The sequence below is a fragment of the Aplidium turbinatum genome, chromosome 6 (assembly GCF_918807975.1).
Source record: "Aplidium turbinatum chromosome 6, kaAplTurb1.1, whole genome shotgun sequence".
Lineage (NCBI taxonomy): Eukaryota > Metazoa > Chordata > Ascidiacea > Aplousobranchia > Polyclinidae > Aplidium > Aplidium turbinatum.
Genome location: NC_137477.1, coordinates 500,156 through 523,154, shown reverse-complemented (window position 1 = coordinate 523,154; position 22,999 = coordinate 500,156).

Sequence of the window (22,999 nt, the reverse complement as noted above, 5' to 3'; positions counted from 1 at the left end):
TAATATTTAGATTAAAAGACCGGAGCCGGTCTAATAGCCACTGCCATTATTTTATGGTTAGAACCAAACTGTAGTTTTAGACTACAACCTGGTTAGCCGAGCTAATATTGATTGATATTATTCCTGCATTATGTTTCTTGGCAGCCGATTTGTAGCAAGAATTGACAGCGATAGACACGTGTTTCACCCATGAGGCTTTTTTTTGTTTTTTATCTTCGCGCAACGCTCAGAGTTCGAGATGGATACCACTACATCTTGCAGGTTTACAATTTTCCATATGAAATGGATTTGTTCCCTGTCTCGTAGGGTGTTCCATTTTGAAAAAAATTTTTGAACTTGCACTTGTAATAGTGATTATGAGATGGGAGTTTTAGTTAAACGGAGTATCCTTTTTTAATTTTTGACCAACTCCAACGTTTTGAGGTCCCACGACCCCCTTGAAATTTAGAGAAATACCCCCTCGGTAGACATAAAATTCAAATGTTTGAATGATCATAACTTCTGGTTAGAATGTAGTAGATGGATGGATGGTCATTTTATTATATTTTCATATCATATTTTCATTACTTCACAGTGTAGATTCAAACGATCTGTTATAGCCTGATGCTGCGGGTTCTTTTTGGCAATATCAAATTACACTAGCTTTCGGAACACAGTTCCCTAGTCTTGTGCTATGACGAATGGTGTTGAAGTCAGTGAGTGGTTTTTTAAAGTGGCTCTTTGGTTTAGCTTGAGGCTGCCGGTTGGCAGCCTCAGCTCGTTTGAATAACAGATCGTTTGAATCTACACTGTGAAGTAAGCAACGATCATGCTGCTAAAAGCGAAACTCATTCAACTATATTTTCATTAATTCTGCATGGTTTTTGATGCTGAACAAGATTACATGGTTTTTAAGGTCGTAGAGTAATTTTTTAAAAAAAAGTTTTTTTTGCAAATTTTCAAAAAAAATTCCAATACCGTATTTCGCGGCGTATCAGACGACCCCTTGCATAAGACGACTCCTGACTTTACAAGCAAAAATCTGTGATTTAAGGTATGTTCGCCAGATAAGATGACCCTTCACTTCCATCTGTTGTTATACCGTAGGTGACACTGCAAGTCATTGCATACACTAGTGATACTGCTCTAAGTTTATCGCTTGTTTGCTGTATTTCACGTACTGTAATTAATAACGTTTCAATTGCATAACACCGAAATCCTGGCATTGCACTGTTGGACGCGCACCTTCTATTTATCGCATGAAAACTCGGTTAATCTCTTCGTTAAATAGGTTCTTCCCGCTGTGAACAGCCGCTTACTACTTCCATTATCTGCCCAGCTAAGTTACACGTTGATTTACCATCTCAAGACGTAGCTCTACCTTAAAGTCCGACCTTGGATTTTCAGTTACAATTGAGTTACAGTACTGCCGGAAGAGTGATTGCAGCGGGAGATCTTTAACCGTCCCTCTCCGCTGTCCCACTCGCTCTGGGATGACAGGATTGCAGCGGCCCATTCCAAGACGACTCTGGGGTCAGCGAAAGCTACCCTCTCTCTGGCCGCTCCTCTCTGGCATCTCCGCCAAATGAGGTGTCAGACTGCAGTGGCCCGTCTCCCGCAAGCAGGTGCCCTTCTTCAAGCGGGCAACAAGAAGATACACACACACAAACAATTACAAATAAAATTAAAATTAACTCTCTACCAAAACGCGCTAGTTCTTGAGCTTGACCCGCCATCTCCTAGACTGCTCCAAGATCAGCAAGAGGAAAGTTGAGACAGGCAGATCAGCTTGAGGCAGCCACTAACCAAACATTTACATCCACAGATTATCATCTACCGCGGTGGGTCCCTTCGGTCGTAGTGAGTCCCTCGCCTCCCTGGTAGGTATCTTCCATGTAAGTATGGTGTGCCTGCTGAGTGTTTGGGTGTGTGGACGGCTCCCGGAGCGGACGCACTAATGATGAGACAGGAAACAAATCCATTCCATATGGACAATTTGTAAACCTGCAAGATGTAGTGGTATCCATCTTGAACTCTGAGCGTTGCGCGAAAAAAAAGAAAAAAAAAAAAGTTACAGTACTGCAGTTAACACAGGCTCAAAAAAGGACTAGTGACGAGAATCGTGAAATATTGCAATCTGAAATACGGCCATGATGTAATGTCGCTTGAATGTTTGTATCATTGCATTGAGCTGCTGTTAGGAGATGTCATAACAGCTATTGATGGCAATACAAAATCACTGGATCTTTTAAGTGATGGAGCTGTGTTTAATTTCATTAGCCAACTTAATGGTTGATAAACTACAAAATTACAGAGATACTTTAATTTTATCCATCAGAGAAAAGCAAAAAAATTCTTATCCAATCTTTGGGAAAAATAGCAACATCAATTCCAGGCAATATATCCATAAGAGCTGACCAACCTTCACTCTTAGTCCAAAGCTGCGAAACATTCCAAGACATTCCTGATGAGTTGAAACAATACTTGTTCGTTGCACAGTTCACTGAGGCTGTCCATCATGCTCGCTGGTTGACCAAGGCCAATGGCTATCTTCGTATTCTACTTTTTAGGCCATTTGCACTCAATGCCACCCAACTTGCTGGATAAAGGTCTATCAGCCAATTTATAGTTGATGTGTATGCTCCCATGTTTATTTCAATATTTTGCACCCCAGTGCTGTGAACGGACCAGCCATCACACTTCTCAATAGAGATTTGATAGCAGTGTTTGATCATGCTATTGTAAAGTATGCGATGCCAAGTTTTATCAGGCATGGAAGGTTGGAAGCTTGTGGGTTCCCCAAAAAATGTCACTCTGGCATCTCATTCCAATGAACCACCAATTTTGCCAGAAAACGTCAGCAAGATTGCAAGAAAGCCAATAGAGGCAAAAAAACTGAGTCAATGCTTGCGCTATCAAGTAAAAAGATACTCATTTCATTTTATGATGTCACCAGTCAGTGTTCTCCATGTCTTTCATTGGGCACACCGGATGCATGGTGATCGTTCAAAAACAATCAGATGAACAATGAAAGAGTCATTGGACTGCTGAAACGATGTGTCATCGAAAAATGAGTCAAGGATAGCACAGATGCCAATGATGATGATAAATTAGAAAAGACTGACAATGATATTCGCCAATATGTGGTTGCAATGACATATACAATAAGATGTCACAATTGTCACATGTTTAGTTATAGTTTAGCATGTTACAAGTTTAATATGAAAATTTAGTACGTTATCGTGAATGTTTTACATTAACTTTGGTTAGTCTTTTGTGTTTTCTTATCTTGTATTTTCTAAGTTGCCTGTGGAGTGTATTGAAATTCTTTGTATTACTTTCTAAGTAGTGAATGCCATTATCAAGTTTTGTTTCAAAAAAAAAATCAAAATCTGCTTTTTTGCAATTTTTAAAAAATTACTTTTTTTTTCCTTTTTATTTTAGGACTTTAAAAACCATGTAATCTTGTTTAGCATGAAAAATCATGAGGAATTAATCAAAAGATGATGGTTTTGTTACATTCCAACCAGAAGTTATGACCATTCAAACATTTGACTTTTATGTCTACCGAGGGGGTATTTCTCCATATTTCAAGGGGGTTGTGGGACCTCAAAAAATTAGAGTTGGTCAAAAATTTAAAAAGGATACTTTGTTTGATCAAAAATCCCATCTCATAATCACTATTACAAAAAAACTTTTTCGAAATGGAACACCCTGCTGTCTCACCATTAGTGCGTCCGCTCCGGGAGCCGTCCACACACCCAAACACTCAGCAGGCACACCATACTTACATGGAAGATACCTACCAGGGAGGTGAGGGACTCACTACGACCGAAGGGACCCACCGCGGTGGATGTAAAAGTTTGGTTACTGGCTGCCTCAAACTGATCTGCCTGTCTCGACTTTCCTCTTGCTGATCTTGGAGCAGACTAGGAGATGGCGCGTCAAGCTAGAGAACTAGCGCTTTTTGGTAGAGAATTAAACTTTGTGGAAAGAAAGGAGCCAACAAAACCAGCAGAGGACATTGTGAAGAAAGAGGCGTTCTTCCCGGCTATCAGCACAAGGCTGAGCACTCACTAGTACAGCGAGCAGAGCAGTTGCTCGCTGTACTAGTGAGTGCTCAGTCTTGTGCTGATAGCCGGGAAGAACGCCTCTTTCTTCACAATTTCCTCTGCCCTGGCGCCTGCTGGTTTTGTTGGCTCTTTTTATTCCTCAAAGATAAGAGTTAAACTGACTGGTAAAGCGGCGGTCGAATACATTTGTGGCTAGAATACGGTGCGATACTGATGAGCCCAGTCTCATGGACGAAACACGTGTCTAGCGCTGTCAATTCTTGCTACAAATCGACTTCCGAGAAACATATTGTTGATTGGATGGTTTGAATGGCTAGTGTGGAAGCTAAACCGTTATGGTTACCGAATCGCAACTGCTCGCTGTACTACTACTAGTGAGTGCTCACTGCTCAGCCTTGTGCTAATAGCCTGGAAGAACGTCCATTTTTTCACAATTATTCCTGCAAATTTGTTACTAGATCACAAAGATGGTTTCTCCTTCATCCCCATCAGTAAAATCTTGCGGGAAGGCAACGACTTGGAAGTGACCATCACAGCAGGAAGTCATTTTGATGGAGGGAGAATATGGATGAATCACTCCACCACTCAGAATGACATCCATGCGGTGACGTCATTCATCAAGTCGATGACGACGCGACTTCGAGACCTTGATCTGTCCTTGTGCGGAATGAATTCCAACCAATTCCGTCCATTGAAGGAGGCGATCAAATCGATGCCTGGATCCGTAAGTCATGTTTAACTTTTATAACCAACGTTTACATTGGTTTATGGTCAGTTGTTACGTTGATTCAACTTTGCATTACGTTGTCCCAGTTAAACTAAACGTCACAAACAACAACATGATTCAATTGTTGCATTATAATTATTTGTGTTTAGATTGTTCGGATGCGTCTCCAAGGCAACCTCCTACATGTCGATGACGTCATCGAGGTATTGCACAAAGTCGAGGAGGAAATTGATATATCGTATTCCCTCGATAACGGTCATGGGGAGGGGAAGAGATGTCCGAACAAAGAAGAACGATCCAAGTTGAAAGAAGCTCTAGATGGGTTGGACAACAAAGTGAGAGTTACGTTGTATCAAAGTTATCTAACGTAACATCTATCAAACTCTAACCTCAGAAATCTTGAAATATTTTGCTTCTGGTGATGTAGACTAGCTAGCCTATGGTAGCCTACAATTGCCAAGGTTTGTTATTCTATCGTTGATTCTACGTCAATAAACATTAAATCAATGGCAATTATTTGCGTCACAATTTCATTGATTCAACAACCAACCAAGAAACTTCTTTAATTTAATTATTTGCTTTGTCTTTTACAGGTCCATGTTGCATGGAATGATGGAGGCGCTTTTGTTTGGATCAATATGGTTTCCACTGCTAATCTCCTTGATGATGATGAGTGGTTTGATGATGATTCCACTGATGGCTCTGATAGTTGAATTTGTTTAAATTAAATCAGGGGTTCCCAATCTTTTTTACACCGTGGCTCCCTTTGAAAATTTTGAAAAGTCAATGGCCCCCTTATTTTTTTCAACCTTTTGAAAAAATTAAGAAACGTCATTTTAATTAAAAAACTTGTTCATATAGTAACCGGTAGTTAGAATGATATAAATACAACACACAATCAACATGATAGTAGCCTACTTTAATTAGTTATTAGATATGCAGTTAATGTGATGGTTGAGCTTGTTTTTGCTCTGACAATGTCTTAATTGCTGGTGGAAAGAGAAAGCCGCATGTCATATTGAATATCCAAGACACTGCGCTGCTTTGTCTTCATAAGTAACATTGTTGAAAACCCACATTCACAACGATATGTTAATGGGAAAGGCAACAGCAATGGCATGACAATTTCATTCAGCTTAGGGTACGATTTGCTTAGTTTTGCCCAAAATGTGGTCAAACTATCTTTCTCAAAGCTCAACCGGGTTGCCGTCTCTTGCAGCTTCAAGAGTTAGCTTTGAGCACCATCGTTTGTGTCTGGAATATTAGTAACAGGACAATGTAAATGGATCTTTTACTAGTGTAGCAGCTTGATCTGATATGTCAGGAAAATACTTGCTGAATTCTTGCATTAAATCTCCCAAGTGGGCACTAATTAATTTTTTCATTGGATAGCAGATATATCCACATCTCTGCCATCCAATACTTCTGCTAACTTTGGAAACATTGCAAAATTGCCCAATTCTATTTTTATCTGCCAATTGCCAAGTTTTCTGATGAATCCTTTAACAATGTCCTTGAAGTCTATGACTGTGCTGTCTCTTCCTTGTAATGATAAATTGAGATAATTTGGCTCCGTAAACAACTAAACATGTCAGTTAAATAAGCAAGATTTTCTTCAAAATCATCAATATTCATCATATCAATCAATTTTTTTTCAATCATGCCATTTTGTTTTTGGATTTGTTTGGCAGTTTGATTCCTTTGCATTTCGCTATCCATTTTATTCTGCATAAATGCCTTTACTTCTCTTAGCTGAAATAATCGATTCAAAGCATTGCCTTTTGAAAGCCATCTTACTTCAGTGTGAAAGATAAGGGTTTGGTAGGTTGCATTCATCTCCTTACAAAATACCTTGAACATTCTGCTGTTTAGTGCACTAGATTTAACATAATTGACAATTTTAATAAGGGACCGTTCAAATATTACGTAACGCTATCGAGGGAGAGGGGGGTTATGAAAAGCGTTACGTTAGCGTCACATCGGGGGGAGGGGGTTCAAGCAAAACGTTACGTAACGCTTACGAGTACGGTAGTTTATTTGTGCATACTTTCCGAGTCAAGCAGCAAAAAAGAGACACATGGTGATACATAAACAGGCATGGGCTCCGTTAGAGGGGGGCCGCGGGGGTGATTACCCCCCACCAATTGGAGTGGAGGGGGGGGGTAACTAATGCAAAATTTCCTCCCCTCCAGTAATGTAGAGATAAAAGTTTAATTTTAATATTTTTTTACTTCTGTGTTTTATTTCTTTATTTTGTTGCACAACGTTTGAGTTTTTTGTTTGAAAACTCCGACTCGCAAGATAAAGCCAAACTATGTATCCTGTCAAAAATATACGCATCACAATGCGCTATGTGTAACGTCATAATTTCTCACTGCTACAAACTATTTAATTTCGCTTTTTTACCACTCACAAACGAAATCTACTACAATTGCACTGTTTCAACGTCTTTCGGCGTTGAATCGTTGTAACTCGGCGGCTTTTTTCGCGGAGAAAGCTTCTCTTCGCCTTTGTTTGAACCAGCGGGGCTTGAGGGTTTTGTCATGCCATGCGATTTTGCTGATGGAGAGGCGATGGGTGGCTTTTAATATTGATTGCAAGGAATAGCTGAGGCAAGGGACAGCTATTTGCTGAGTCAAGTAAAATTCCTATTTATTTTTAAATAATATTATTATTCGTGAAATTCCATTTTTTGTTTCTTACACGGCGCATATGGTATAGGCTTTCCTGTAGTAGGCTATCAATCAAGGTGTCTCTCTATTTTCAGTTGTTGTAAAAGTTAATGCATTTTAGCTTTAATTTTATTTTTTTTCAGAGTTGAATGTAGGCCTAGCTTTGACCTTAACGCTTTTGACCTTTTCAATCTAACCTTTTATGTGCACAATTTGGAGGACTTTGAGTCAAGGAAGAATACTGAGAGGGATTTTTGCGTACATCCCCTCTTCCAGTCAAAATTGTCTCAAAACTTCAATAAATTTGGCAAATGTCAAAGCGCTTTTGCTCACGATTTCAGATTCGTTGAAAATTTTTTTTGATTTTAAATCGTGCTGGAAAGCAAAAATTTTGCACCTTCGGCGCGAAACATGTCGCCTAAGACGCTGTACGTAAGCTTATAAGAAACTAAAGCTTTCAGTAATGCAAAGGGGGTCTGGGGGCAACCTCCCAGAAGTATATGTGATAATCCAATAAGCCCCCTGTCGATGTCAAAACATCATTCTCGCCCCTGCCTAAATTACCCCCCCCCCACTCTCAGGAAGTGAACAGGTATGTAGGTGTACCTATGACTGTTACATAGCCTAGGCCTACATATATTCATTAAGAACCAAACGACTTTGACACAAGCTTCTCAACTGGTAGAAGACATTCATACGTGCGAGTCTGAAGAAGACAATTGTGCATCAAGTTCGAACCACACAAGCGAGAGTACTGCTCCAACACATAGAAACATTTTTGAAGCATTGATGATCCCATTCGGGTAGGCACTTTAACATGCAGATATCCAATCCAGCACGAACGAATCAGAAGCTACGCTTTTCATGACGTCATCAAGATTGCGTTTGGGAAGAATAAAGGAAAAACGCAAATTCTAGCTAAATTAAATCGTCGCTTTGCCATCGGTTGGCTTGGCGCATTGGCTTAGGGCGGTAGTAGTCATTACAATGACGTGGGTTTGATTCCCACCTCTACTATAGCTCTTTTTTCTTCTGTAATTACCAAACAAAGTTCAAAGTAATAGTTAATTCTCTGGCTGAATGCTGGAATGGTCACAATAGCAGATAACGTAGATAACGTAGCATCTCATTGGTTCGTGGTTGGATTGGATACGCGCGTGGATTATTAGAAATCTGCTTGTTAAAGTGCCTACCTCCCATTCGAAGATGCTTAGATTTCCTTGCGGTTTCTTTTGCGCTTTTGTGATGTTTCTTTCAATACATAACCAAACAATGAAAGGTTTGGATCGAAACATTTTGGACGGTGGGTTACTAAACGTTTTCAGTAGGTACATAACGTTTTAATCCAAAAAAAGAATATAGCTAAAATTTCATGTCTCAAACGTAAGCTTTAGGTGCATACAAACCAAGATATTTTATCAGCACGTGTTTCCACGCCATAATTTTGATATAAACTGGCAAAACGGGCTTTGTAATGGAAAAGCGTCACGAGGGGGGGGGTTGACAAAAACGTTACGTTGGCGTCACATGGGAGAGGAGGGGGTCAAAAATTTGGAAAAACAGCGTTACGTAATATTTGAACGCTCCCTAAGCACACACAAAGTTAGATAAAGTGCATCAGGCAATGTTTTCGAAGCCAAAGCTTGTCTGTGTATCATGCAATGGCTGCTTACTATTGCAGGATTTCTATATTTTGCCAAAGTTACAAAACCAACGTTTTCACCAAGCATTGACTATGCACCATCTGTACAAATGCCACATACATTTTGCCAGTCCATTCCTTCTTCTTCAAAAAATGAACTAACCAGTTCCATCACATCAGCTCCAGTTGTACGTTCTTTCAGTGGTTTACAAAATAAAAGCTCTTCTTTAACCTCTTCTTTTATTTTGTAACGGACGTAAACTAGCATCTGTGCACAAGATTGAACATCAGTGGACTCATCCAATGCAATGCTGAACAAGCCAGATTCTTTAATTTCCTTCACAACAGTCTCCTTTACATTTTCTGCCATTTCAAAAATTTGTTTCTGCACTGTGTTGTTGGATAGTGAAACTTTATCAAGTTTCTCAGCAGTATTAACTCCCGATAATTTATTAGCTAGCATCTTTGTACAGGGCATGATTAACTCTTCACCTATGTTGTGTGTGTTTTTTTTTTCTTTTGAGCCATCAAGTATGAACCTTCGAACGATGCTTCAAGATTAGAAATCATGTCCTCATTATACTTGCCTGTTTTATCAAGCCATTGTCCCTTCAACTCATTTAACTTTCGTTGAAAAAAAGTAATGTCTTTGTTTCATGCGTACTATGCTTGGAGTGAAGGTGATGCTTCAGCTTTCCTGGTTTCATTGACTCATTTGTCAGCACTGTTGAACACAGTGACGATCGGTGAGGGAAAGCAAGGAAAGCAGTGCTTACCTGAGCGAAAACTATGCAAAATATAATGACTGAATTCTAGGTTTAACCCTATTCGGACTAAGCTATTTTTGTGAGGTAATGGCCTAATGTGTGGACTTATTCCATCCACACTTTCATTTGCTAATAAATTTTGATATAAAAACGTTACGAGGTTGCTTTTTTCGCAAAGTTAAAGCAAAATTATTGACAAACTGGTTAAAATTTTAAGTGGATACTCATACTCTACCAGTTTTTTGCTATTGCTTTTTTGCTAAAAGTAGTCATTTTAAAAAAAAAAATTCTGATGTCTCCGTCATAATCTCCTGAAATCGCTAATATCTTCGTTAAAGGCATGCGGTCCAGTCATGCATGTAATCCGAAATGGTCAATATTCATATAGGTCACGCAGTAAATCTTGGAAGGCACAAAACAATACAAATGTTTACTAACTTGCTTGTACAAGATGATAAAGTTTTTCAGATGACCTGGCAATTTTAGGAGTAGGGTGTCAAAAACTGCTGATAACTAAAAAACTATACCACATAGAAATGTCATTTTATTACTAAAACAAAGATGAATAATTTTTAAGAAAAGTCATAAAACTTCAGCTAATTTGAGGCACTAACTTTTATGTAATCGATGAAAGTTTTAGGTATGGACGGAACCCGTCCACCCGTTAGTCCGAATAGGGTTAACTTCTTATTATTTTTATCACGTCTATTTTAACTTGAAAATTACTGTATTCGTGACTAGAATTACTCGTAACGCTTGTGAGTAGTCTAAGTCCTCACCAAACCGCATGTCTTGCCTATAAATGCCAATTAACGCAAACGCTTCTGTCAGAAACAATCACTGAGGCTCCAGGTAAGCAACTATCAAAGTTGCTTTCCCAGATTCAAAAATGTCAAAAAAACGCCTTCGTTTTATCCAATCCGCACTCGTTTTGCAAAACGTCACCAGCTGCTTAGCCAATCAGATGTGTTATGGTTATGGTATGGTTAGTTTTGCTTTCCCAGTGACGTCAATGCGAACATTCGCTAGAGGGGCTAGACTAGCTCGTCAGAATGGTCTCTCGTCACGGTACAGAGCACAAGCATCATAATGCCGAAATAATTGTTGCTGTTTTTTGATGTCTCCTCGCCATGTACTGTACTTTAGCCTACTAGCTTTCATAGTCATGCCTTTGCCCTTTTTACAGCGTTGATATAACGTTACTTCGCCAATGAACGTTCAGGTGCGGATGCATTATTTAGTTCGTTAAGCTTCTATACGAAGGAGGCAAACTTATCCAGCTTTTTGTAAAACTTGCTTGCGGTTGTAATGTTTAGGCCTAAGTGTTAGTTTTTGTAGTGTAGGCCTAACTGAATATCTGAGAATGAACATTCATGACGAATTAAATATTTAGACAACTATTATTCCATGTCTAACACAGGATTTTGGTCCTGCAACGTTAAAATTAAGATTGTTCATAACTTCTAAACATTAAATGGATGTATGATCACGACATAGGCGAAGCACAATTTGACAGATTTTTATTTTTGATTTGTTTTGGAAATGCTCTCAGAGCGCACCAAATTGGAAGTGTTTTTCAAAAATTTCTGGGGGAGGCCCCCCAGACCCCCGCTTGAAGTGTTGCCTTCGGCAACACACCTTCGGGCTTCGCCCGACGGTTACGCCCTTCGTGCCTACTACCTTGCTGCAGCATATTTCCAAGTTGCTTTCCCAACGGTTTAAGCCACCGAACGTCACTGGTTGCACATAAAACACGTTGTGGCTTGCACACTCCTTTGTCATGTAGATATGTAAAGCCAAGTTTAAGATAACTTTTATTATACTTCCTTCTTTTAGCAGCGGTAGCCATTAAGCAAATTTTAAAATATTAATATTACTAAGTCTAAAAGTAAAACAAAGAAAGTAAACCAGTGTGGCCAGATGAAACTGCTGGTAAAATTCAGTGATGTTTATTAGTCTCAGCGGTGTACCTATGCAAAATGGAGCCCATGGCAGAGTTTAAATGTGCAAAACTTCAGATTGCTAAGTGCCATGCAGCGCCAGCACAGCACGTAAAAATAAATCATACCTAGCCTAATTCTTGGTCTCAAAATTGCATATAATCATGCTTATAGGCTCAATAATTCTTCAATGCTAATTTCTTCCTAGAACAGACTAAGTGCTCTGGTCAGGCCAAACTGAAGTCACGCAACAGATTAGATTTATAAATTCTTATAAAAATGAATAAGTAAGTTCTGGTACTACTTCTAAGCTTCAACTAATCGCTGCTTAGCGACTTTATTAAACTTCCAATTGTTGCTGACTGAACACAAAATGATCCAGGAGGGGCACAATGTTGCTTTTGTAACGTCACAATTCCATTGTTTAACAATGGCCACAGCCAAAAAGAGAGACTCCTTTTTGATCTTTGTATTGGGCGCAAATTAGATTTTGAAGAAAGTGTAAGTCACAAGTTTTAATTTTTACCAACCGATTTTTGCGCCCCTTTCAATGTGGCGCCCATGGCTCAAGCCATGCCTGCCATACCCTAGGTACGCCACTGATTAGTCTCACAGCAGCCGCAACTGTTTAAAACTTTACACGGAAATCCTGTAATAATCTTTTTGAAACAACCGGGAATTAAAGACCATTTCATGAAGATTTGGGCAAAATGTAACTTACTAGTATTTTTTTAAATTTTAATTTATTTCTTTTGTTGTATAGTGTTGGAGTGGACTTAGAGATATGATAAATTAAAAAAATTATTATTTTTCAAATTTTTTCATGGCCCCCTTGAAAAAAGTTCATGGCCCACAGGTTGGGAACCCCTACAATAAATTGTTCTTTGTTTGTTATATGATGAAGTATCAACGATAGACGACGTTGTATCAACGTAACGTTGCGATGATGCAGTTGTGTTGTTAGCAAAGTGTTTGGAGGCTGACCTCTGTATGAAGGTGTCTTCAACGACACCTAGTGTTGCCTATTGACGCCCCTTCTTTACGTTCTTCAACTTGAAGTCGATAAACATTAACAAAAGTTAGTTAGTTTGTTTCTTTAACTTATTAATTTTTATGAAATAATTTCAATAAATAATTCAAATCAAGTTATTTGTTTACAGTGTTGCCAGATTAGATAATTAGTTTTTTTTAACTATTAATTTCAATAGGCTATAAAATTTGAGTCGGGAAAGTAGCTGCCGAGATGAGCTACATTGTACTGTAGATAACGTCAAATCAGTTCATTTGTTAACAGTGTTGCCAAATTAAATTATTTTTTAAAATTTATATCAGAGACCTGCTTGCGGATTGAAACCCTAAATACCAATCGTCAAGAGTTGCCTGTTCTATTTGGACCAGTTTTGCCGCTTATGATGAGGGTAAAGATTATGTTTGGATAACCCTTTAAATGTTCCCTATCCCTAAAAGTACCAACAAAGCCTGACAAATTTTAAGGGTTGCCAGTTATGTGGTATTGTTGATTTCTTTGGTTTCTTTTTTTTGAAACCGACCTTTAATAGACTAGTACTGTTTCCACTTGAACACATCCTGCAACACTGACAATGAATATTTAGAGGTGCTCCAGATTTTTAAAACTGTCACATCTTAAAACCTAAGCAGGTTTTAAGATGTGACAGTTATTTTTCTTAAATGTGTAACCAAAGAAAAATGATTGTATCACAATTTCTGTGACAAAACACGCATCGTAAGACTTAAACTCGCCACCAGAACCAAACAAATTGCTCCTCGCTAGCCTGGTTATAAAGTGAAACTACACGAATAATATAAAGCACAGTTTTTCCATATATGACTCACTAATAGATTTGAAACTCTGCAATCGTGCAAACATCGTCACGCTTGATCAATTTTACTATCACACTTTCGCATTCTTTGCAGAATCAAAGTCAGAGTTGCCAGCTTGGCTAGCGTATTATTGTACGGTTTGGCGAGGTGAGTGGCGGTTTTTGGGCTCCTTTGAAATATTTTGTTTGCTGAATACTGATGTACAATAATTGTACATCTATAAAAAGCCATCAAAATCTCTGTTTCGTTGGTCATGGTTAGTTTTAAGTCAAATGCGTTTGAAGCATGACTTAATACAGGCCTTGCCATCGTGCGAGCTGGAGTTCAAGCTGGAGGCAAAGCTTGCTTTTACACTGTTTGCAGTAAAGAGTTCTCTTTTACTCGTAGCCTTGAACTATTTATTGGCTTGAACTTTTCTTGGTTGCACTGAAGTTTAAACGCCCTTGCTACAAGAGTTTATTGATTTCAAAAGTTTTTCCTATTTTTAATCACCCGGAATAAAGTTTATATTTGAATAAAACCACAGGACTTCACTTAAGGATCGCAGCAGCACATGATTTTTTTTTTCTTTCATTAATATTACTGAACATCAGCCTATCTTGTTTCAACGTAATTTGCCGATGCTTGACATTTGTCACATTAAGAGCTGGGAAGCAGCTGACTCGATGACTGATATAGTCTTTCGCTGCTTCCTGTCTGTTGTGGTATTTAGATAGCTATGGTACTATTTTATTCGTATTGTTTATAATTGTACCGTACTATTGTCGCAACAGACGAAATAAAAGGTTTCTCTCTCTCTCTCTCTCTCTCTCTCTCAGATTCGATAAGATAATAAAGAGAAAGAAAAAAAATGCTCCTCCGCAATCTTGCAGTATTTCTCGCATGTATCGTCAGTTCAGTTCAGTTGTTCAGTTGTTTTTTTATTTCTGACCATCATATCAAAACAATACACATCAACATAGCAAAGGTCAAGAAAAAGGTAGAAGCGACAAAACGCGAACGTTAAAACGTGCTTGTGATCGAAGTAAGTTATTGAGTTGAAAAAAAATTTGGCACGGTCGCAACACCTTCAGAAAAATTTAAGATATAAAGGGGAAAAAAAAAAAAAATGTTACAAAACAAATAAACATATATAGGCTACAACTTAACTTATTAGCCTACATAACTTTAGCTGATATATTGAAGATTTGTATGGACAGTTGCTATGAAGATCGGCCATGGTGCGTTATCAAGAGTGCTGATGGTCGTAAGGGGAACACGTCTTGATGCGTTTAGCTCATAGCAAAGAGCAAGGCAGGCAAAGAAAACCCCACAAAGAAATCCTACCACGGGCAAAGCCATTTCAAGCGCAACGCACCAGGCCTTGCACGACTCACAAAATAGATAGGCTATAACTTGACGACATGAAACAATGACAAAAAAACAAATAAAACAAACTAGCAAAAAACAACATCATCATCTTGCGGAAATTCAATTATACCCAGGGAAGTTATGTCTTAAAGATATCAAGCGTGCTTTGATAAAAGTTGCGTTGATAAAGCGATAATTTTAGACCCCTGTCAGCTAAACTCGCCACTTCCACACCGATCCAATGTTGGCTAACGTTGAATTAATGCAAAAATGACAGTCATCGCCAGCTGGGATGTAGTAGTGGTATGTCCCAGTAATATGATAAATTTGGGTTACCGTATGTTTTACACGTTAAACCATATTAAAGTGACAAAAAATATCCAATTTGGCATATTACGTTAAAAAAAAAATAGATAAACAATCAGACAATAGCATGACGATCCAGTCCAAGATATTGAAATAAAACAACTGGTTGGAGCACATGGCCACTGCTTCACCGAAAGATGGAGATTGGTCAAAAAGGATGGAAAAACTTCTGCAGACTCTGTAGAACTTCTGTGGACAAAAAAAAAACACAAGAACCAGAAGGCCAGTAGGAGTACTTACAATCTTACTATTTTGCTAATAAATCTACACACATTGGCTAATCATTGCTGGGCAATAAAAAAAAAAAAAAAAAAAAAATATATTAGTATGTTTGGTGCATGATGTAATATTTAGATGGGATTATTTCAAGGAAGATTTAGCTTGTTTATTTTTGATTTAAAGCCTTTTACAGTTTTACATTCATTTCTTATAGTAGTTGGAAGCTTGTTCCAAACTGTTGGCCCCGTGTACCGTATTGATTGTTTGCAAGTGTTAATTCTGCAATATATCGGAATATAAGGAGAATTACTTCTTGTTGTTAGGCTACTTGATTGTTTACACATAAGTATATCATTGAATGTTGTGGGAAGCAGCTTTTTTGAATATTTAAACATGAAAGTTGCAATCTCTGTAGTTTTCATGTGGTTAATTGACTTTAAATTATTGAGTTCCATTACACCTTTTATGCTTTCTCTGCGGTCAATGTTAAATACAGTACGAAGAAAGTTATTGCATGTACGTTGTAGCTTTTGCAATGTAGTTTTGTTTTCATGACACCACGTTGAGATACAATATAATATCTGACTCTCAACTAGAGAATGGTAAATGGAGAGAAGTGCTTGTTTGTTTAGGAAAGGCTTAATTTTTTTTGTCACGCAGAGTGTTGATCTTATTTTTTGAAGCAAGATTTCCATATGAGATTTCCATGACAAATGCTCGTTTACAATTATTCCCAGAAACTTTATTGAGGCAACTTGTTCTATGTTGCTTTTTCGAATATTCAAGGGTGGGTGGTATGATAGTGTCTTGCTTCCTTGACTTGAAAATAATATATGTTTGGTTTTGGTGACATTTAGAGACAATCGATTTGTTGATAGCCATTGATCTATGCATACAAGCTCTTGATTTGCCGTATCATATACTGTAGAAACGGTTTTATTTTTATATATAATGGTGGTGTCATCTGCAAACATAATTGCAGTTCCGTGTTGAAGGCAGTTAGGAAAGTCATTTACATAAATCAGGAATAGAAGAGGGCCTAAGATAGACCCTTGTGGGACACCCAAAGATATGTTGTTAACATTAGAAGATAGTGTGCCATTGAAAACCACTCTTTGTTTTCTATTACTCAGGTAACTCAGGTAATCGTCACAACGACTGATTCAGAAAATATTTTACGAAAATTGCCAACTATTAGAAGGGGGCGTTTTTCTTATTTTGGTTATGAAATAGCAATGTAAAGATGCTTTTTTTTTTTTTTGAACATTTTTTTTATCTATTTCTGTATGTGTAACTTTTAGAAGCATAATTTGTACAAACGTATATTAAAGTTAGCTGCTTCGTGCCTCAGAATATTGCATTGAATTATTGTAAGTTATTAAAAACCAGATGCGGTGGGTGTTTGTGGTACTTAAATAGAGCAAAATCCCGAAAAAGGATTTAGCTGCTTCGTGCCACATAACACCCCACCAGTGTCTGAGGGCTGGGTTTGCCCGAGACACGCAAAGGTAGAGTGCCCTGCGTTGTTCTGAACGTCGGGGAAGGGTCGCTAGTCCTCACACTCGTTGGTCGACGTTGCCTTACATGCGAGATTTTAATGTTTGGTGCGCACCGTAACTAGGCTATCAAATGCTAAAGCACAGCTTACTGTAGCCTGCAGCATGGCCACCTGGAGATGCGGCCTGATTTGTCACATTTTGCAGATTTTGATTACAGCTACTGCTAGTGCTTGACTGACATTTTTTGAGATGTTTTTACTTTTTGCGGTTTCCTATTCCTAATGACATAAAACTTTTTTGTTGCCTTGTGGAAGCAGTAGCAAATGAGAAAAAGTAAGTTGAAAAACGCAAAATCAGACTGTTATTAAAAATTAGCAGTCTGACTAAAATCTTCGAAATCAAATTTTCTTTGTTTTCCAACATGTGAGAATGTTAAAATCTATTGTGTCATCTGGGGAAAAAGAGTAAAGAAATCGTAAAAGTCTAATTTTTAGAAAAATTTATTTAAACGTTTGCCCAAAGTTAGAAAAACGTGGAAATTTCTGCAAAATGTGACAAATCAGGCCGTATCTTTAGGTGGCCATGCCTGCAGTAACTTTCATTTTGGTAACACTCAGCAGATTAATTGAATAGAACTTTAATTTCTCCTGGAACTACGGTTCCAAACAAGGCCTTTACCTACTTTGACGGAAAGTTCTCGTTTCCCGTTTTGTTTCCAGCAAAAACACCACCAACTGGGTAGGCCTATAGACTTTTGTTTGAAACAGCTACTGTGTGGCCAAAACATGTCTTCAACCAAAAATCACCTTTCTGTGGAAGATGAACACTTTTAAACTTCATAATCTGTATGCTTTCAGTAAGTCATTCGCAAATTGCCTTTTGTTTATTAGAAAGTTGTAAGATTCAATTTGTAAGTTATACGCTAATAGATTTCGCCAAACATTAGTGGTCAAAATGTGGCAAGAATGGGAAATGCTGTCCTTACAAGAAGTGGAAGCCATTTTATGCAAGTCATGTCGCGCTACATTTGCTACTGCACAAGAACTGAGGCAGCATCACGTATTCACACTGCCAAGCATAAAGTAAGCAGTGCAAAAAGGTGGCTACGGACTAAGACGCTAACAACCTTCTTCATAAAGCAATTGCACTGGCAGAAAACCGCGGAATAAATATCATACTACCGAACCCACCACTGGCATTCATGAAACAATTACTAGACGAATATTGGACAAACCACAACAACATGCTGTACTCACAATACGCTCACGTAGTAGGTGATGCAGCAAGTATAGGCTATTTCGACTGCAACAAAGCCAAGCTGCATTCATTCTGTTAAAAAATTTTGATGCCGTTGTAGATTTCGAAGACGATTCCAAAGAAACAACTTGCGTGTCAGGAATAGATGGATGGACGTCTAATACAAAACAGTGAACGTTTGTGTGCACTTGAATATGATTAAGTACATCCAGGAATGCAGCGATTTGGTTTAGCCTATTTATATTGAAATACTACAGTCGTGTTGTCAGCAAAAGGGTTGGGAGGTGACCTCTCTATGCAGGTGTCTTCAACGACACCTAGTGTTGCCCATTGACGCCCCTTCTTTATGTTCTTCAACTTGAGGTCGATAAACATTAACAAAAGTTAGTTAGTTTGTTTCTTTAACTTATTAATTTTTATAAAATAATTTTAATCCCTGATTTCAATAAACAATTCAAGTCAAGTTGTTTATTTACAGTGTTGCCAGGTTAGATAAATTTTTTTTTTTTAATTATTAGTTTCAATATATAATTTGAGTCGAGAAAGTAGCTGCCAAGATGAGCCACATTGTAGATAACATCAAATCCAGTGGCGGCTGGCGAGTCCTAGAAATGGGGGTATTGCAGATGGGCGAAGCAAGGTAGCGTGTCCACCTAAGGCGAATACAAGATTTTGTGTCCACCTAAGGCGAATACAATTTCTAAAATATTTGAAAAATACCTCTATGAACGGATTTACAATTGAATACGTGAATTCAAAAAGGGCCCAATTCCACATTTTGCCAATTTTCACTTTTTTGTGTTTTTCTCCTCTTCTTGGTGTCCTCTACATGATGCGTGCAAAAACAGCCGATTTACTATAACCAAAACGTGAAAAATGCTCGGTTAATATTTCTACTGAATGCAACAAGGGCCCAACTGGTGGAATTGGGCCCTTGTTGCATTCAGTCAGCTAAAGCGAAAACAATGTTGGCTTTGTGTAGTCTGCCGGACTTTGCTCGTGGGACTTTTACAGCTGTAGCTAAATATAGCAACAGCTTACTATTTATGTATTAAACATTATTTTTGCATTTTTAGATTACTTTCCTTTGAATAAAGATTAGTAATATTAGAATTGGCAGCACTAGTTTAGTTTGTCATACAGTCTACTGGTCTGTGGTACTGGTAGAGTAGCCCACAGCACCAGCCTTGTCGTTATACAGTAGCCTACGGTAGCCTTCAGTTTATCTCTGAATAAAAAAGGTAATTCCTATGAAGATGTCTGAACCAACAGTTACTGATGCAACTTGTGAAGAAGCTAGTGAAGTAAGAGGAAGAAAAAGAATGGGGTCGGAATGCTGCTAAAAAAATGAGGGCTGAAGGGAAAAGTTACACCAATAGCAAAGGAAAGGAGATCGATGCTAGAAAAACTGGAAACAACTGCAGGTATAATAACTTAATTTCTGTAGCAAAGAACAACTTATTTTTTATGGTTGAGTTTTTAGTTTTAGGCCAGGCCTAGCCTATAGCTTACTTAACATTACAGTAACTTACGTAGGCCTATGTCATGGACTTCTAAATAGTAGCATCTGGACTGAAAACTCAGTGGGCAACAGTAGGCCAACAGTTGGTACAACAGTTGGCCAACAATGGGCCAACAGCCAAGTAACTAACCTTGTTGGCCCACTGTTGGCCAACTGTAAGTTTCCAGTCCAGATGCTACTATTTAGAAGTCCATGCCTATGTGTTTAATTTGGTCTTTCCTTTCGGTACTGGTAATCAGTTTCAGCAATATTTTTTTATTCTAGTTGTGCTTATATATCATGGTATAGCCTTTCATGCAGCTATTAAGTACCGGTATCTTTAACTGTCACTACAGTAGGCTACTATTTGTTGGCACTGATAGGCTAAAGTGTTTGTTATTCTTTTATTAGATGCAAATAAAGATGCATTATTGGGCTAACTGATGCCACAAAATGTTGGATACCAAGGAACCACACCAAAGAACAAAAGAGGGAAGAATGGCAAACAGATTACTAAAAGTGATGATATCAAGCTGAAAATCGATACTCATATTTGCAGCTTCCCCTACCGGGTGTCTCACTATGGTGGTCACGGGAACAAAAGGCGCTATCTTGGGTCTGACCTCAATGTCCTTAAGATGTATACTTTGTTTCTCGAGACACATTATCCACAACATTATGCTGAGTACAAAGATGGTAAAGACCCACAAAAGCTAGACTGTGAAGTGAAGTATCAGTACTATTATGAGTACTACAAACTAAATTTCAACTATGGCTTTGGGAGACCAAAGACAGATGTATGCACAGTGTGTGCTGAGCATGAAGCAAACATAAAGCTTGAATCAAACGCTGCCGCTCAGAGAGCACTGAAAGTCAAACTTGATATACCGGTACACAAGCGAAAAGCCAAAGAATTCTTTACGCCACTGAAAGAAAAACTGCACTGGTGAAAGACCAAGAGAACACAGAGTGTCTGTGTTTTGATTTTAAGCAAAATATGCCATATCCACACATTGCAACAGGAGATGTGTTTTATAGCCGGCAGCTGTCGTTATTTGTTTTTGGTATACATTTGGCAAAAACTGGTAAAAGTCGAATATATACCTGGCCTGAAACAGAGACTAGAAGGGGTGCAAATGAGGTCTTGAGCTGCCTTCATGACTACATCATTAATCACCTTGATGCAAATGCACGCAAATTGCATGTATTTACCGATGGGTGTCGCGGCCAAAACCACAACAATACCATGGTGCAATACCTGCATACTTTAGTATTGAATGGCAGATTTGACTCTGTAACACACCGTCTGCCCATGCGCGGTCACTGTTACCAACCATGTGACCGACAGTTCGGCATTATCGAGAGGATGCAGAGAAGACGAGACCATGTGGAGTTGTACTCCGTATGGAACGAAATGATACGCGAGCGTTTCCAGCTAACCGTCATGAAAGGAAATCAAATGAAAGATTTCAAAGCTGCACTTGGTTAATGCTACAAAACCAACGTGAAGGACTGGAAAATAACACAGTACAAAGTTTTTAACTATGATGCTCCTAACAAGCTACAAATCGTAACCTCTACAGATATGAATGGAACGATCGAACAAAAGTTTCGCCTTTTATAGCCAGCATTCACCCGAGTGGAATACCCCACTGAACCCCTACACAGTGGTCCATGTTCAGTTAATCCTAAGAAAGTAAAAGATGTGCAGTCACTGGCACGATATCTGGGAGAAGAGGGAAGAGAATACATGAAGACCTTGAATACGCACATGCCTCACGGTGAACCTGAAGAAAAGTCCGATTATGAAGAGTGACCATGACTTTGAAATGTTGTAAACATTGCTGCATGATAGTTTTGCCTTTCTCTGTGTAGTTGAATCAATCTTATTATATTCTGTGCCCATTTTCTTATTAATAAAATAGTCAAAAAAGAGTTGGTAGCACATACAATCTTGTTGATTTGTAAAAGGGCCCAATTTTGGTGAATTAACTTCCCCACAGTTTCGTAGCAGAACCTCCCCCTGATGAAATTTTCATGCTTATTACTACTTACCAGTATATCTAAACATATAACCAATATTGAAGTTCCAGCACTAAGATAAATGGCAGTAAAAAATAAAACGCGTTTATCTCAAAATCACATTTCTGGTAATTGGGCCCTTATTGAATTCATGTATTCAATTATTTGCCAAATCAGATCTTCTGACTTCATGTCAACATGGTTTCAGAAGTGGTCATTCTACTTCAATTGCTGTCTCTCACATATACGACGAATTTATTTCAACTATAGATAAAAAAAAAAACATAACTTGTTCAATATTTCTTGACCTTGCAAAAGCATTTGATACAGTAAATCATGATATCCTGATCAAAAAATTACAAAGATATGGAATACGTGGACTACCTTTGCAACTATTAGAAAGTTATCTCACACACAGAAAGCAATACACAATAATTAATGCTATGGCGTCAGGTTTGCGAAGTGTAACATGTGGTGTTCCACAGGGTTCTACACTTGGACCGTTGTTATTCATTATTGATATAAATGATCTTCCTTCCATTTCGTCTTTTCAAGTGAGCCTTTTTGCTGATGACACCAATTTAACTATGTCCAACAAAAATCTTTCTTCTCTAGAACAAAATGTCAATACAGAATTGATCAAAATTGACAACTGGATGAAAATGAACAAGCTCTCCATTAACTACAACAAAACTGAGTAGGCTACATGATATTAACTAAACAAAAGCTTAATGTAAAGATGCACGTTATGATAAGCGGAAATGAATTGCAAAGAAAGAAGTGTATTAAATATCTTGGTGTATTAATTGATGACTCCCTCAACTGGAAATGTCACGTTCAAAATGTTTGTAAAAAAAACTTGCTAGAGGCTCCTGGGCCATTCTTCAACTCAGAAATTATGTGGATACTAAGTACTAACACTCTGAAAACTGTGTATTACGGTGTTATATATTCTCATCTTCAATACTGCATATCCAGCTGGGGTGGAGCCTGTGACAGTGCACTGGATCACTTATTTAAGCTACATAAAATAGTTGTTAGAATCATGGCATTTAGCAACTATACAGCTCACACATTGCAACGTTTCGATAAACTACAGCTGTTAAATATACAAGAAATTTACAAACTAGAGATAGCAAAATA